This window comes from Dendrobium catenatum, unplaced genomic scaffold (assembly GCF_001605985.2).
Source record: "Dendrobium catenatum unplaced genomic scaffold, ASM160598v2 fragScaff_scaffold_1058, whole genome shotgun sequence".
Taxonomy (NCBI): Eukaryota; Viridiplantae; Streptophyta; class Magnoliopsida; order Asparagales; family Orchidaceae; genus Dendrobium; species Dendrobium catenatum.
The window spans coordinates 262902-275400 of NW_021319520.1; the positions used below are offsets into that span (position 1 = coordinate 262902).

General features: G+C 33.6%; 1 long non-coding RNA gene across 2 annotated transcripts in view; it reads right to left on the reverse strand.

Moving 5' to 3' along the window:
* The window catches only part of LOC114580495, a 19228-nt gene extending 10014 nt beyond the window's left edge, over nt 1-9214 (reverse strand). The window contains exons 1-2 of one of the 2 annotated variants that reach the window (XR_003701932.1): nt 8662-9214; nt 8089-8551 (exon numbers count right to left, since the gene is read on the reverse strand). This is a non-coding gene — a long non-coding RNA (uncharacterized LOC114580495). Of the gene's footprint in view, nt 1-8088; nt 8552-8661 lie in introns of those variants that run through there. The other variant, XR_003701931.1, reaches the window with a different exon arrangement.
* Nucleotides 9215-12499: the final 3285 nt, after the last annotated feature.

Here is a 12499-nt window from a genome sequence, read left to right on the forward strand (position 1 = left end):
AAAACGAGCTCATTAATGCAAGTTGCCGACATTATCATCCAGGATGATAGGCATATCTTCCTAGCCGATTAGTTCAAATATGAGGAAAATTGTCCTGAATAATGCCCTGAAATGAAGCTGGACGATGTATAATTGGCCTGGATGATCTGGAGATCATCCAGGACGATTTGACCATGTAATTGCTTTCCTTAAATTCCAAAGAAATTTCAGAAAAATTGACCTGGATCGTCCTGGATGATATTTTATAGTCCTGGACGATCCTTTGGATGATGTCCAAAAATAGGTTATTTCTAAATAGATTTGGCGGCAGATTCTTGCTGAATTGAGCCAATCGTCCTGGCCGATACAAAATCGTCCAGGACGATATGTTTTGCATAATGACGGCTGCTTTAATGAGGATGCCCTAATTAGGGTTTCTACTTTTGTCATATCGTCTAGGACGATATAAATATCGTTCCGGATGATGTTACCAAAAATAGAAATCTTTTAGGGCACAACAGAGAATCTTCCAAGTTACAAACCATTAGATGCCATACCAAATACAACAGACTCAAGAAAGGAAAAAGATTACAAACTGACACATACCTCAACTACCCAATCTTGAGCTGGTTCCAAATTACAGTATGATCGTGTGGACCTGAAACATTAGCACATAAGGCAATCTTAGAGAAATAAGAAATGTTTGTTATCATCAAAATCATAAACCATAGATCCGCAACATTATGATCCAAGGAATACTTCTATATAATTTCATATTAGGGATTTTGTATACTTAAAGTATACCCAGTGAATGGTGTAGGTTGATTTGGAAAGGATAGAGAGTCGAGTCCTAGGTAAATCAGACCTTTTGAAGTAATTGAAAGAATTATAAAATTAGCATATAAGATCTCCTTATTTGATCACAAGTCAGACATCCAAAATGTGTTCCACATGTTAATATTAAGAAAATGAGTATTATATTTGAATCAAAGAGTTCTTGAAGATGAAGTTGAAGTGTAAACCAATCTGGCTTACAAGGAAAAACTAGAATGAATATTAGCCTATGATGTGAAATAGTCTATGATCAAATAGATACCAATGATTAATGTTCAATATAAGCATAAGTTTGATCAAGAGGCAAGTTGGGAAAAAGATGTGGAGATGAAGCAACTATATCTTGATTTACTCTAAGTACTCTATATATACAAACTTATATAGAAAGGCTGAGGATGGCATTCTCTATAAGAAGGGAAGAATATAATATATTATGTTTTAGGACTCACTTAATTGAAGTAATTTGGTATGAATTCTCACATATTTTTATTTAATTATTGATTTAAGTCTAAGAATATCTAATTAACCTTAAATAAGTTTAAGAATTAAAATGAAGGAGAGAAAATCACATAAGGAAAAATGCTCATCTACATGTTGTGGATTTGATAATGGAAGTGATGTGGTGCTTTACTCTCTATTTTGGGAAGGACCTTAAGAGAGCACTAAGGTGCTAGGTGGCATCGTTACAATGCTCAGCTCTCGCATTAAAAGAATCTAGTAGCATCTAAAATATTTGGTGGAGAAGTGTGGTGCTATCACAATTAGCACTATAGAGCTAGTTAAAAATAATATTTTTAAAAAGAAAATATCAAAATAATTTCTCCAAATTCAACTAACCCTACCCCCCACCCCCCTCCTTAATTGTTTCCATAGAAGAGAGAAGAAAAGTAGAGGGAACAAGGAGATGAGATAAAAGGGAAAGATGAATTTGGGGTTCTTGGAGCTAAAATTATCCCATGGGCCTGTGGGTCTCCGAAAGGGTTCCGCTCGTGGGATTCGAATGCAAAGAGTACGACCACATTATCCCGTAGGACAAAATGGTCGTAGACCTTTACAATTGACACAAGCAGGCCGATGGAAGAGCATATGGAGTTATACATACGATTAGCCATTGAAGATAGCGGGTTTCACCTGCGCACCTTGATGGATAATAATATATATAACCCTAAATTCACGAGATTTCCCTCATTCGATACATTAGCTCAAATGGGGTTTATTTGATTGTAGGGATCGGTTTCCTACGGGCGCAAGCCCCCGTAGTTAATTACATCTTAAACCTCGGTATAAGAAAACTCTCGATTAAGGATGTTAGATTATCTTCTCTATTGGGTTTAGTGCAAAGAGAAAATTCTAGGCTTTCCTAATCAAAGGGGAAGGTCGCAACTTGGCTCAATCAATCACACGGGGTTCAGTCAACATCCGGTCGGCTCTAAGAAGTGGAAACTGGAGAAAAGAGAGAAGACACTACATTCAAGCATGCATGAGGGAAAGAGGGAGGTGGCGTCATCTGTGTGATGCAGATTGGTAGGATTTAAAGCCTCCGAAGGAAAGGGAAGCTTACCTACTAATAAGGCGTATAGTGGTACACTCGTACCACTAGCCTTTAGACCCTAAATCTATAAAAGATGTAGTATCGTACATACGATACTAACATCTACGACCAAGCTAATGCAATCCTGGACTTATTCCTTGCCTGAAAAAGGAAGCCATCTAAAATCCTAAGCACAACCAATCGTCTTATATGTATGCAAGATGGGAAGGCTCTATTCTAAAGAACCGAGGATTTGTAGTTCAAAAAGACTTAAATCAAGGACTCTACAATATGCAAACAAATGTACCTAGTGTCGTATGATGCATGAAACAAATGCATGAGTAAGAAATGTCCTTAGGTCCACTAATGCAATGCATGCATGTAAGTCAGGTGTATTATAGCAAAAGGTGTGTAAGAACGTATGCATGACATCTAGAGTACAGAAAAAAATAAATAAACACACCCTAAGGGTACCCTCCAAGTAAGGTACCTGCACAAAAAATCATTCATACGGTGCCCACTTCGTGTGAGAAAATAACGATGCCAAATGGCATCATAGGTGGTCTACTCTACAGGCCTAAATGACCCTAATGGTCTCTAGGGCTCACAGAAGGTTAAGGGTATCATACCCAAAACCAGCGAAGGCCAAAATCCTAGCGATGCCCACTTCATGTGGGAAAAATGACGATGCCCAACGGCACAAGTAGGTGGCCTACTCTACAGGCCTAAATGACCCTAATGGTCTCTAGGGCTCACAGAAGGGAGGTAAGCTTTGACCTATAGGGCCAAATCTTCGTTAGTGAACTATTCTATGGCTGGCTACCTAAACATGCTAGAATACCTATTAAAGTTTTGTGTGGAGTGTAGCAGTTCCGATGTATAATTAGGAGTTTAGGTTGTAAAAATCATTCCTGAATGTGGCGCTGCCACTTAAAAGCTCCTAAGCAAGTAAATGATCTCAGCTTGTGGCGCGGCCACTTAACAGCTCCTAAGCAAATGCTCCCGTTTAATTCCCGATCATCAAGCTCCGATGTATCTCGCAAGATAAGATAACAGAGAAATATATATATATATATAAGCGTAGATGCCATTCAGAAAAGAAATACAGGTAAATAAAAATACAAATGACAGGAAATTTAAGAATTGCATTTATATGACATGTGCATGTAGTAAATACTAAACAATAAAAGAAAATGTCAGTCTAACCTAGGACTAGAAGTCGTGTCCTAACCAAATAAGTCTAAGGTGTGTGTAGGCTGTGCAATTTTGGATAGATCCTATGTAGGATGATTTAGTTATAGTTGCCTCCATTTGATTTGTTAGAGAGCAAAAGTGAGGTTTTAATAAGTTTAAATATTAGTGTTTTAGGATTGCTTTTAGAGATTTTATTTTAGGATTTGATTGATTATTCAGTTGGTTATAAATTAAAAGAAAAATGTGTATTAATGATTTATTATCAATTAAGGTTTGATTTAAGCCAATTAAGAAATTAATTTTAGGTTTTAACACTCCATTGGATCCATTCGTGGCGTTGTGCCACCAGGCTCGAGGAACCAGGCCTCTTTAGGACACTTAGCCCCGCAGCCCGGAGTAGTCCATCCAATAAACTTCATCTTTGGAGTGGTTGTTATGTATTAAGGGATTTGTGGATTGATTTTAAAAGATTAGTCTAAGGTTTGATCTTTAGAAGTCTTTTATCCTAAAGAATTTTAGTTTCATATTTGATACCCTAATTTTAGTCTACATCTTTTAAACCTTAGATTGGTTAAGAGTTTATTATTAGATTGTTAAATTTGATTTAGGTTTATGTTTTAGATTTAGAATTTAATAATTATGAATGTTAATAATAACTTGATTAAGAATTAAGCGTTTTAATAGATTTTAAGAATTAGATTAAGATTGGTTGGTTGATTATTAATAGACTAAGGAAATTAGAACCTAGAAAAACATGTCACTAAGTTTGATTTTGATGTCTCTATCCTATAAGGAACATGCACCCTAAGTCTATATTTTCTAAGACTCGATCCTTAATTTTATTCCTTAAGTGTCACTAAAGTTGTAGGATTAAAAGATGTTTTGTTTTCTAACCCCTAGGACTTTCGTACATGTGTCAACAGCTTAGGTATCTACGGATATAATTACTTTAATAAGTAGAAATGTAGTAGAAAGAAAAAGAATAAAAATTAGAAATAAAAGGAATGTAGGCATTGTTGTTGTTGGGCACAATTCTGTGAAGTCAAGTGTACCCTAAAGCAACATTAACAATGCCCTTTGTTATTCCCACAATCCAAATAAGGCACTTGATATGTTTGAAACATCTACCGACCATACACTACAAACAAAGCCCAAAGCAACTAAGGGAAACAAACTCCTAAGGCTAAGCTTAAAGCTATACTCTATTTCATTATTGCATTCATCCAAAAATTCTTTTTTTATCTTTACGAGCTAACACTAAAGGGAGAAAATCCAGATGAGCAAGGACTATCTTGCTCCCAAAAAGACCCTAAAGACCTTCCAACACAAAGCTCCCTAATGCTTCAAATTCCAAACCTCATCTTTTAGACACTAATGTGAATTAAAAGGAAGGCAATTCGTACACTAATCACTAACCAGTTCTACAAAGCTACTAAGGGATTTTACTATACTAAGCAAATCACCAAATTATAAGCCTCAAAACACTCTATGAAAACTTCTAACCAAAATACTACACAAGACCCTACAAAAATCATCTACCAAAATCCCCCTTTGACATAAAACTCTACCAAAACAACCAACAATCAAGTGCCTCTTATTTAAATTTGGTGTGGGGTAGTTTTGTGGAAGTTTCTCAATGAATAGGCATTATGAAGCCTTCCATCAAGAAACAATCACAAGACACAATCACAAAATCTCAATATGAAAATAATTCACATAAAGCCTTCGATATAAAACATTCACAACATCTATTGTGAATCTTTGCAACATGAAACGACTCACAAAGCTTCCAATCAAAGATCTATTTACAAAATCTTTCAATATAAAACAAATCATAAAACATTCCGACTCATCATTATCCCTCTAACAAAGAACGAAAAGACTATTCAAACTCGCCAACACAAACTTTATAGAAATATAGAAATTCGCAAATGCATGCTACTTTACACGCTAACGGAAGAAAAATCATTTATAGTGAAGTAAACTAATCTCCAATCATGAGTGTATAAACCATCATTGCCAATCGTACTTATAAAAGAGAAAGAAATTCTTATGCCATTATTTTGTTCCCAAAATTCAAGAGAAGCGGGCATGATATCATCACAATACAACATAGATTTGAAACATGAGATGTATAACTATTCTCCAACAAACTTCTAGCTTCCACCTCCATAAACTATCAAATATCTCCAAGGGGCTTTATACAAATCCGTAAGCTTGCTTTAGTACCAATCATATGATTTTGCAAGTGTTTTAATGGATATCAACTACACTCCTTCAAGTTAGCTCATGACAATAAGTACAAAGTTACACTAATCATATTCCAACCATACATGTTTCAAGATATATGCAAAGTGAACATCAACATATCATTTGCAAGAAGTTTAAGCTTTGTAAAGAAAGGGTGATCCTACATTTTCTCATGCTCAAATATTTTCAACACAACAATGTTTTCTCTTTGGAAAGCCTTAGCGAAGAAGAGCAACTCATGTTTGAAACTACATTTCAAAAGTATATATAGAAATCATGTTTTTTTTTTTTTAAGTATTCATGTAAATGCTTGAATCATGACAATTTATCCAATGATCTATATCCAACATTACAATGAAGAATATGAAAGATGATATATAAAGCCTTCATGCTACATTCTCAAGGCTCAAGGCTTTAGACAGTGTTTAACCGGAATAATTAAGCATGCCCATAAATTTCATGAGTAATAATTACTCAAAGAAGCTACTCTTCCTTCTCTTTTAAAATTTCATTTGCAAACCACTAGATAATATATTGGCAACACTTCAAATAAAGGATGCCGTCATACAAAGCTCCAATGTACATTAAACAATTTTGTTTTCTTTCCAACGACATTCACAAACAACTTGGTGCACAATAGTTGTAAAGTTATATGAAGCAAGTTAACATAAAAGCTAAGACTTATACACCTATTTCATCACAGACTTACCAATAATCGATATAAAGAAAATTTTCATGATTTATGTAATCAACTCAACAAGGAGGCACCCAAGTATACATATAGAAAATAGAATAAAAAGAATGCAAAATTCCATATATTCTCTTTTTTTTATGTAAGCAAAACAACTACAATTCCTTTGAGGCATTATCATAAACATTAGATAGGCAATATTTGCAAGATTCCGTAAAACATGATAGCAAGAAAAGAATGCTTCAAACGCCTACTTGATTGGGTTCACCAACCAACCTACATAAGAGAACAATCACTCCTCCAATCATTAGAGTGTGACGCCTAAACAACAAAACTTATAGAAGAGGAAATTGATGCCATTTCTCTAACCATTAGAAAAAAAAAGAATTTCAATAGCATGAATAATACCTCATCGAATTCACAAAGTACATGAAAATTTCTTTCTAAGCATGTATGAGATATATAAACACTTACTAATCATAGATATAAATCTTTCATTTACCACATGATTTAGAATAGACATGAATTTCTTCCAACAAATTTGTATTTTTCATGCTACATGCCACCAACAATTCCAAGTGACTCTCTAATCCAAATTCATAAATTTGTTCTCACACCCAAAACAAGCCTTTATAACATGAATGCACATGAAAGATTTCCAACAAATTCTCATAGGGATGCCAACGAATAGTGTGTAAGTGGAATAGTAAAGATATAAAGGTTCCAATTTAAATCTTCCTACATATGCATTTTCTTCCATGAAGAATAACAAACTTTATAACATTTCCTAATCGACACATGAGTTTCATTATTACTCCATAAAGATGCCCATTCGTGAAAGGCAACAAGAAAGTTTACTTAAGCGTGCACATTTGATCATAAAGGGGAAGAGTATATTTCATGAATAATTAAGAATAATTTATGAGGAGCCACTTCAGTATTTCCAACAATGTTCATGGGTGTAAAAGTGACTAAATATTCCTAACCATATTGCAAGTAATATGGACTTAAAGAAGAGAAAATCCAATCAATCATGAAGCAATAAGGTGTCTATTGAGCATATTTGATTAACTTAGATCTCTCCAAACTCATAGTTTTAAAATAGTAGGCAAATATGCATTGAAATATTAAGCCATATATATATATATACAACTCTCAAGACAACCATTCACCTCCGATAACATACACATATACAAAAATAAGAACATGAGTACACTCTACATGAGGACGCCTTGATATTTTATTTCAACTATTCATAAAGTTTAATCGGAGATTCATCGTATTTAGAATCTTTCGAGTGCCCCCGGCAATGACAAAATCTTTGACATTCATGTAGGATTTTGGTAATGTCAAAAAAAAAAAAATCACAAAACTCCTTGAGAGCATTTCATCGAGTAATTGATATGCAACAGTAAAGACCTAATAAGTCAGCCCATGTGAGGATCATGCTTTTACCACCATACTCGATTACATAAAAAAAAACAACAAAGGAAACTCCAACTACACATTTGATTAAGGTCATCACAACACAATCTTCATGAAACTTACCAAAACAAAAAATGAAATGAAGATGGATAACTATGACTATCCAAAACTCAAAATGCCATTCTTGAAAATAAACTACTCATTTTCAAATGCATATATCGTAGCACATTCATTGACGTCAAAACATAAATCTTAAAGATTTAAATCCTTGCTAAATAATAGTAAACCATCTGAAGACAAATAAGGAATGATGGAAGGGGAGTTACAGCTTGCAACATCCAAATGTATCCAATAGCATTTCACCATCTTTCACATCTTACTCTAATTTCCATGATTAAATGTACGCTGTCAAAACTAGAGATGAGAGGATTCCAGGCATAGTAATTTCCCTTCCCCTTTTAGAAACCTTAAATTGGTCTCCAAGTTATCATGCCAACACTAGTAAGGAACGAAATCACATCAAGCCATTTATATTCAAGAAGACCACAACTAACGGACAACAAATATAAAAGAGGCTAGATGACCATAGAATCCATCGGGTGAGACAATCAGAGCGGCAATCCTGTCTATTTTGTGGCCTTCGAACTCTAGGAGAATCGCACCCAAGCGATTAGGAAGAAGAGGAGAATGAGGGGGAAAAGAATTAAGTTAATATAAGGAAAAGAGGATAAGAAGAAGAGAAAAGAAGGAGATATACCTGCTATTGTGGAGAAATCAGTCGGCAGCCAGGGCAAGGGGTTTCCGGCGTCTGGACTTGCTTCAGGCTCGGCTAGGGGGAGGCGACTTTGGCTGTGTGAAACCGAGAAGAAAGGAGTGGAGGAGCTAGGGATTCCGTCGCCTGGCTGCGAATGGAGAGGGGCTTCAAAACCGAGAGAGGGAATGAGGGAGAGAGTGGGGGCTTCGGGTTATGTGAAATCGAGAGAGGAAGTGGGGCTCGACGTCGACTGGCTCACGAACAAAGAAGGGAAACCGGAGTGGATCAGTCGCCTGGAAGCAAGAGGGCTTCGGACCTTGCTTCTCCGCTCCGAACCAGAGAGACTGGAGAGAGAGGGCGGCGGGAGCTAGCCTTCCGTCTAGGGCTTCTTCAGGCCTCAGAGAGAATGAGAGAGGATGGTGCTCCGTGAGACTAAGAGAGAGCTCGGGACTGAGAGAGGAAAAGGCCCATGAGAGAGAGCGCTCCGGTCCGAATGAGGGAGTCGAAGGCTCTGTCCCAGCCTTCTAATGTCTCCCGACATTCTGCCTTGCTCAAAAACATCAAAAAGGAACTGCGACAGCTGCTTCTACTTAAAGTCGCTCAAATCAATTTCTTCTTCGAGGGCACACGCGACTGGGAAGCCTTGCAACGGTAGAGTCCGAATTTTGGAGAGATCAGGGCCATCGAAACAATTCCTTGATTCGGGAACAAATTCAAAAAAAAAAACTGAAAGTCGAATGGAGCTTGATTAAAATCAGATTGGGTTTATTAGATCAGAATTAGGCTTAGATTTAGTTGGGATTGAGTTAACCTTGCAATAATTTGGATTTAATTAGGCTTGATAAATTTGATTAAATAAAATCAAACTCGAATTAAGAGACGATTTGGGTCAAATCGAGCTCGAATTGGGCTCGACGAGAACTAATCAAGTCGATCGAAAGGGCTCGAGCAAAAAAAGAGGTCAACAGGGCCATTTGAAGGCCTTAAGAAAGAGGTAGACTTCTAAACACATGTCTTTTATTTGAATTCTAATAAGTTTATAACAAGATATAGATAAAAATGTGTTTTCCTTAGATTTTATAACTTTTTCACACTGAAACTTTTTATGTATTGTAGTATGCTTTATTTTGAACATTTTGACTAAAAAAATTAGAATTTTACCCATTGGTTTTCTTCGTGATGATCTCTATACATAGTGAATAAATGAGGTATTTTGGTATTAATAATAGTTTTCTAAAAGTCATAAAATAACATTCTTGATATTCTTCTAAAATTCTAAATGGAATGAATAATATTCAGTGTTTTGGCTATTACACATGAAATGTTACCTTAGTTTGGCAATTATGATAATTCATGTATCATCATACTCATGTTTAAAGTCATGAACATCTATTATTACACTCAAATTTCATAGTTCATAGCATGGCATTAGAGAAGTTCTAATTTATGAAAATGTATAAGTGCACTTTCTAAAATGATATAATTGCCTAATCTATTCTATTAATATTCCAGTGTAGATATGAGAGGTATCTATTATATTCTTACCATATCTACCTTATATGGCTGCATGAGGCTTCTATTTTATTTTGACCTCACTTGCCTTGTGATGGTATAAGAGGTTTAAAGGGAGTTATAAGTGGAAGTGAAGTTATAATCGGGCATTGGGACATGTGCACAATACATTCATACATTACATATTTGATCATTTAAATAAATTCACATGAAAAAAATATGCTGATAGTAAGAACATTTGATATGTTTGATACCTTTATAAAGTGATGTATCTATGAAAGTACAAGTAATGGATCTAATAATAAACATATTTTAAGAGTCTTGTGAAAGCATTTTTTTGTGAAAGGTGCAAAAATAAATGTTATGTTCAAATACAAGTAGTAATTTTTGCATTAAAGTTTCAAAAATATAAATATGTTAACGTTATTATAAGTTACTATTATTAGTTTATATTTTGATGAATAATACCTAGTTTACCCTCTAATGTATAATTTATTATTTATGATGACATGGATATTGATATTCATGATGGAAATATGGAAGAAGCCTACTAAGCTTATTGTGCTTACCCTATGAAAACTTTTTGATATTCAAGGAAAGGAACAATGACTATTTGAGTATAGCTAACTAAGGTAGGATTTCATAATTATATTTTATAAGGTATTTTGTAATCCGATACTTATTCTTTTGATTTATAGACTTTATAAAAATAGAATTATTGTATGTAACAATTTGTAAGAAATTAAAATTTGAATGATGTTCTAGACTATTATTATTTTTGTTATTATTATATTATTTAGTTAGCTATGGTTAATTATATATGGTGGTTTAAAAATATTTAGGTTTATGGATTTAATCCTTCTCTTAGATCCTGGGGCACCACAGTAATATCCATTGCTACAGTGTTCTAAATTGTTTGAAACATTATAAAGCATGTCTTGCATTTGAATTTTTTGCACTTTCATTCTTCATATGTTTGTAAATATTCTATATGTGTGTGAATACACAAATTCTATTCTAGAGTGTGTTCCAAGGTTTAGTGTGTGAAAATTTTGAATTCTAAAATTTCCCATAAAAGAATCGTAGAGCTAAGAGGGACGCTGGGCTTCTATCATTTTGGTTATTTAATAGAATATTATGATGTTGATTGGTTGAGCCCTATGACACAAGGTCTTCTCTGATACATTATGACACTAGTCTAGGGCACTATGACGTTATGCCCTATATTTGGTTGGATTTTTTAAGGGAGTGTCATAGCGCTAGGTATTGGAGGGTCATAATGCTTACATCAAATATTTTACAAATATTAAAATTCACTCATAATTTATAAAAGAATTAAAATCTACATACATTTTAAAAAAGGATTAAAAATCATTTTATAAGGCAGTTGAGTAAATAGAGAGGAGAGAAAATATAAAGATAGAAAGTCTATTTTGGGTAAATTTTAGTCATTTTGTCCATTGGGATAGCTAAAAAATTATCTAAGTTGAAGTAGGTTATATTTTACCTTTTTTAATTTTTAATAATTCACTTTTTTTTTCTATTTTTTAGTTAAAATTTTGACACAAAAAAGGTCATATGTAATCACTTGATAAATTATCACCTATAACTTTTGATTTGTTATAATTAGTAATATTTGACATACTTTAGTATTTTAATAATATATTTTCTTATAATAATTTTTAAAATATGTTTTTCAATAATCTGGGAAAGTATTTTGATGCTTTTAAATAGTGTCATAATACAATAAAAGCTTTGAAATGTAATTATGAATAATGTATGCTAATTTAGTAATCTTTTTTTCTTAAATTGTAAAATTTTATGTATCTTTTTTGCTAAAATTTCTTCAATTTGATTGTTAGTTGAATATTATGGAAAACCCTATTGTAACTTTGATATCATGTAATTTATATTAGATTGCATTTATTTTTATATGTATATTCTTGAATTGTGTAAATCAGAGATAGTTTTGATGACTGGTGGATATTTTGAGATATTTTCTGCTAGGACTTACAAGGTTTTGATAATTTTGAATGCTAATGGTAATTTATATTAGGAGTTATAAGAGTCTATTATATAATATGCTAGCTTATAGAGTTATAAGGACATAAATTCTAACTTATAATATCTATAAGGAGGTATAAGGGCCTGTGAGAAATCTATTTTTTCTAAGAAAAGGAAAAGATGTGTTTAATGTTCTTCTTTACTACTCTACTACTTAGAATTTGTGCGTTGGAATTTCTTTTTTTTAATTTTTGTTATTTTTATTCTAGATATATATTTATTAGTAACAATTTAGTTAGATTTCTGTATGGATGAATTTACTTTG